The sequence below is a fragment of the Anastrepha obliqua genome, chromosome 4 (genome assembly GCF_027943255.1).
Source record: "Anastrepha obliqua isolate idAnaObli1 chromosome 4, idAnaObli1_1.0, whole genome shotgun sequence".
Taxonomy (NCBI): Eukaryota; Metazoa; Arthropoda; class Insecta; order Diptera; family Tephritidae; genus Anastrepha; species Anastrepha obliqua.
In genome coordinates, this window is record NC_072895.1 from 97,856,587 (window position 1) to 97,862,751 (window position 6,165).

A 6,165-nucleotide genomic window follows, 5' to 3' on the forward strand; every position below is an offset into this window, starting at 1 on the left:
ATGTCGCATGGTGTAATAACCTAAAGCACATGAGTAGGTGAGTTATTGAATAAGTCAGCGTGATTGGTGTATTTCGACTGAAGTTAAGATAGTCTGAAACCACGAAAAAAGGTGACCATCTTTCAGCCAGAAATATATGAAATAGAAAGTTGTGCCGATTCCAATATCAGGCGCAATTAATGGGATCAGAAAAATCAGATAGATAACCAGTTACTTAGGCCCTCAGACCTAACCAGGTATTCTCTAAACGGACGGAAGGATTGTCTTATTAAGAAGCTACTTAGAGCCTGAGACCCAACCAGGTATCCTCTAAACAGACGAAAGGATTGTCTTATTATGAAGCTACTTAGAGCCTCAGACTCAACCAGGTATCCTCTAAACGTACGGAAGGATTGTCTTATTAAGAAGCTACTTAGAGCCTCAGACCCAACCAGGTATCCTCTAAACAGACGAAAGGATTGTCTTATTATGAAGCTACTTAGAGCCTCAGACTCAACCAGGTATCCTCTAAACTGATGGAAGGATTGTCTTATTAAGAAACTACTCATACCCTCAGACCTAACCAGGTATCCTCTAAAAGTACGGAAGGATTGTCTTATTAAGAAGCTACTTAGAGCCTCAGACCCAACCAGGTATCCTCTAAACGGACGGAAGGATTGTCTTTTTAAGAAGCTACTTAGGCCCTCATACCTAACCAGGTATCCTCTAAACGGACGGAAGGATTGTCTTATTAAGAAGCTACTTAGAGCCTCAGACTCAACCAGGTATCCTCTAAACTGACGGAAGGATTGTCTTATTATGAAGCTACTTAGGCCCTCATACCTAACCAGGTATCCTCTAAACAGACGAAAGGATTGTCTTATTATGAAGCTACTTAGAGCCTCAGACTCAACCAGGTATCCTCTAAACTGATGGAAGGATTGTCTTATTAAGAAACTACTCATACCCTCAGACCTAACCAGGTATCCTCTAAAAGTACGGAAGGATTGTCTTATTAAGAAGCTACTTAGAGCCTCAGACCCAACCAGGTATCCTCTAAACGGACGGAAGGATTGTCTTTTTAAGAAGCTACTTAGGCCCTCATACCTAACCAGGTATCCTCTAAACGGACGGAAGGATTGTCTTATTAAGAAGCTACTTAGAGCCTCAGACTCAACCAGGTATCCTCTAAACTGACGGAAGGATTGTCTTATTATGAAGCTACTTAGGCCCTCATTGCTAACCAAGTATTCTCTAAACGGACGGAAGGATTGTCTTATTATGAAGCTACTTAGGCCCTCATTGCTAACCAAGTATTCTCTAAACGGACGGAAGGATTGTCTTATTATGAAGCTACTTAGACCCTCATACCTAACCAAGTATCCTCTAAACGGACGGAAGGATTGTCTTATTATGAAGCTACTTAGGCCCTCATTGCTAACCAAGTATTCTCTAAACGGACGGAAGGATTGTCTTAGTAAAATAAACGTACCTGGCACTGCCAGCCAATTTTGGATGCTTTGTGTACAGGATTATATTAACTTTGAAGGAAATGCGATTGCTGGCAAACTCGCTTAGAGAGAAACATCAGCTCGCCTTATAACTTTAGAAACATTCGGTGGACTTGGACAAGAGGAACCAGCCAGCTCTGACAGCAGAAGAGGATACAGTTTATAGGGAACTATTTGTAATGGGATAATCTACCAAGTTTGAAGCACTCCAGAGCACTTTTGGGGCTACTAAGGGTTTCTAATTTTTCCAAATGGGAGCCGTTTTTCCCGCTACTTTGAAATCTTATAGTTAATAAGACACAGCAGCGGGAAAAAATCTACCGCTTCCGAGCAAACTGCTTCAGAACGCCCCCTACAAAGTTAAACAACACGGTTGTCTGCGTGATTTGCTCAGAAGAACTCTAATTTCCATCAACGTCTTTCAGGCTGAGTTAGCAACAATAAAAAAGCAAGACATTGGTTTAGTGTAGTTCCTGTTTCTCCTCAGTCTATCCCAATATACTTCAACAGCCAAGCTGTAGATCGAGAACACACCTCCTAAGTTTTTTGTGTGAGAACTGCCCTTTGCGAATATTGGAGATAGGCATGAAGAATTACATGGGTGCCGAACGCATATAATTAGAAAAGTTTCTGTGTTGGAGTTGAGTTGGGAAACTTTGTATTTTACGATGCAAGATGCTTGGATAAAATTAAGCTCCCAATTTTATGCCTCCCAGGCTCACCACAATAGGTAACCATTTGTAGTTTCGTTGAACCAGGAATAATTTTCTTTATATAATTGAAATTGAAATTTGGAAAGGTCGAGCCAAGGAGCACCAGGAGATTTGGTAGCTCCTGAAACACTCAGGCTAAAAAGCTCATTGTATCATATTTAAAGCTCTGGAAAGAGGGTAGATAGTCAAGGAGGAAAGGAGAAAAGTATCAGAGAAAGAGATAGGAAAGAATAGAGACAGATACAGAGATAGTTAGTCCTTCGAGAATTTTCCAGATTCTTTGGCAAATCTGATCAGAATCAGATTCTTAAATCAAACTCGTAGCCGTGCTCTAGCAAAGGCAGGACACTCACATAGAAAGTGCTCAGTGCTATCCGCCTCTTCCAAGCAAGCCAGACAAATTGGGTCCTCAATGATTCCAATTGTGGTCACATGCTGACCCCATGGGTTGTGTCCTGTAATGATACCGACCATCAACCGAACGTCTTTCCTTCCAAGTCTTAGTAGAAAGTCTGACAGTTTTTTGCTCGGACTTGTCACAAAACACTTTGGAGTTTTGCAGCGTTCTAGAGCGGACCATCGGTCTTTATGTAGATTGCATACATAATCGCTGGTCCAATTCATGACTCCTGCGGAACTGATTTCGATTATTGGCACTGGCTCTTGTGGGGGAACCGCTGATCCACGGTTAGCCAATTCATCGGCAACTCCGTTTCCTTGAACACCGGAGTGTCTTGGAACCCATATAAGTACAAGCCTGTTTTGTCTTGCGACAGAATTAAGACTCTTCTTAAATTCTTGAACATTCTTTGAGGTTTGCTTCGCGCTCTCTAGGGCCTTCAGTGCAGCCTGACTTTATATGATTACTTTCGTCATTTCTCAGATAAGAGGAAAGTTTACTCAAGTTATCTCGTTCATAAGAAGCCGGTGGAGTAATATTCTCAGGTCCTCTCGTGTCGCAGTTTGAGCTGATTTCGTTTACAGCGGCAATTAAATAAAACAAGAGAGGCATCGAGGAGCTATAGGAGTCTTCAAACTCAGCACATGCACACCTGGTATGACATTGAAAACAACTGCTTTATTTTACACATCCCGGTATTTTCTCAAAAAATCAGTTTAAAATTTATGCCGCCTTGGAATTTATTCAATTTGTTCACTCTATTCTGTGGTTCACTCCATACGTTGACACACTCAGTGACCAGGAACGACAACAATGCACAAAAATACAACTTACACAAGTGTCAACAAATCTTAGTTGCCGGTCCGCACGCATACGTGTTTGTGTCTCTGTGTGCGTGTGTGTGAGAGTTAATCAAATGAAAAACTCTATTCAATGCGCACAAAGTTAGATTGAAAATGAAATCCCTCCCGCCCTATGAAAAGCAAACAACCTGTGAAAGGAATCATATTGAAGCAAATTCAGCTTCATGCAGTAAGGGTTTTCCAATAGGTACAGGTTGTTGTTAACTGGTTATGGTGTTTATGCTACATTGGCGGAGGTTGGCGAATATGTTATTTATTATTTAGTCACTGATGCCAAATTACCATGGCAAAGACAGCATTGAGCAGCATCGCAAAGGAGAAAACTTCAAAGTCGACTATGCAGCGTTTGGTAGTCAAACTCGCTGAGCACGCAACCAACATTCGTAGAACGAACACCGGGAGAAAGAACACCAGATCGGCTAACAATGTCGTCTCTGGCTATAAAAGTGTGCAGAAGAACACGAGCCAGTCAAATACCCACTATGAACGCGAACTCGGCTCGCGCAGCTTGTGGAATTTTGCGTGAGGGCTGGCGTCTTCATCTTTAGAAGATTTAACTGACTCAGGAACTTTAAGTTGATGATCATAAACAACGTCGTTTGTTCACTGGATTCGAAGTGTTTGGGGGAGACTCAAAGTTGACAGAAAAATCTTCATTGAGGACGAGCTGCATTTTTGGATGTATGGATACGATAACAAGTAAAATTCTCTTATATGGAAGGACTCTAATTCAAATGAGGCTAATCAGGTGACAATATATATTCATATAGAAATATATATATAATTGATGCGTACACCCTCTCTGGGAGTTTGGCCGAGCTCCTCCGCCTACTTGTGGTGTGCGTCTTGATGTTGGTCCACAAATGGAGGGACCTACAGTTTCAAGCCGACTCCGAACGGCAGAAATTTTTTATGAGGAGCTTTTTCATGGCAGAAATACATTCGGAGATTTGCTATTTACTGCCGAGCGGCGACCGCTAGTAGAACAAAAATTTTTCTTCATTTTGGTGTTTCACCGAGATTCGAGCTTACACTTTCTCTGAGTTCCGAATGGTATTCGCGCACCAACCCATTCGGCTACGGCGGCCCATCAGGCGACAATGCATCCACAAAAAGAGACTTCTTTGAGCGAACTACGTACGAATCGATGGCGTCTTTTGTCTCTACTTTTTTGAAAACTATGGAACTATGAATTGAAAAATTTGGATGCTAAAGCCACGTGAAGGCAGTACGACAAGGCCAAGTGCCCTACAGGAACTGCCACGATGATCGTTCACCTTAACTAGACTTGAATTGGCCACTAAGATCAACCCCGCTAGACTTTTTGTTGTGAGGTTTTTTTATATTTCCACCGATGTCCTCAAAATCTAAATAATCTTTGTTATTTTCACATACAGAGATTATTTTATTTCTTTTCAACATCGACCCTCACTTATCGGAAACCCCTTTAGAAGTGTAGTATGTCTTGCTCGCAAGTCAGATTCAGTCGATGCAGCCACAAAGTGATACCCGCTTGCTCTGCCGCATGTTAGCTTAGGACGCTGCAGTTTTTTCAACTCTTCCCTTTGATGCCGTTCAGAGAATTTTCGGTTGGTTTGGCAGCCAAGGTGAAAGTGACTGAAATGGAAGAAGCACAGAAAAGAGAGATTGAAGGAAAAAGAGTAAGCAGCACAGGAAGTTGATACACATGACAGCGAAACCTCAAATGTAGGTTGATAGTATGTGTGTGTGTGTGCGACAGCCAAGTTTTCGTTGGCAATATTACAAGTTTGCACTTGAGTTGCTCGACGAGGTTTCACCGGCAAACACATACATATATGGATGTATGGATGTATGCATGCATGCAGCGGCTGTTGCTTCTCTGACTGGAGAAAATAAAGAGCCTTTTAAAACAACAACAATTATTACCCAAGCGGTATTTACAATCTCTCTGTCACGTGTTGTTAACCCTTTTCAGTGGTGGGCAAATGGTTACATATATTTTGCGCAACAAGGAATGAGATTGGGAGTTGTACATTATTCCACAAAAAAAAAAAAAAATAAATAAATAAATAAAAAAAATTAAAAAATAACTAACAGCATAAGATTTTATATTAAAAAAAAACCTAGTATTAGACAAAAGAGGTCAGTGCGCGGGCCATTTCTGCAAATAATATAATCTCATTAGCTCTCATAAATCGATAGTTTCGATGCTCGTTCACTTTTGGGAGCAAAGTAAAGCCCAATCGAGATACATATATATAATTGGCACGTACGCCCTTTTTGGGTGTTTGGCCGAGCTCCTCCTCCTATTTGTGGTGTGTGTCTTGATGTTGTTCCACAAATGGAGGGGCCTACACTTTCAAGCCAACTCCGAACGGCAGATATTTTTATGAGGAGCTCTTTCATGGCAGAAATACACTCGGAGGTTTGCCATTGCCTGCCGAGGGGCGACCGCTATTAGAAAAATCTTTTTCTTATTTTTGGTGTTTTCACCGAGATTCGACCCTACGTTTTCTTTGTAAATTCCGCCAGTCCAATCGAGATAGTTGAGTACTTTTCGGTTGAGTACTTTACCGTCGTCTACTGCGTTGAATGGTGCGACCACTAAAACTAAACTCCCTCCCCGGAACTAGTTTCTGCATTACTTCGGGACGGCCCAGAACGGCGTCCATGAAGTGGAACAATTCTATTCATCCACGTCTGGGTCCACCAGATTT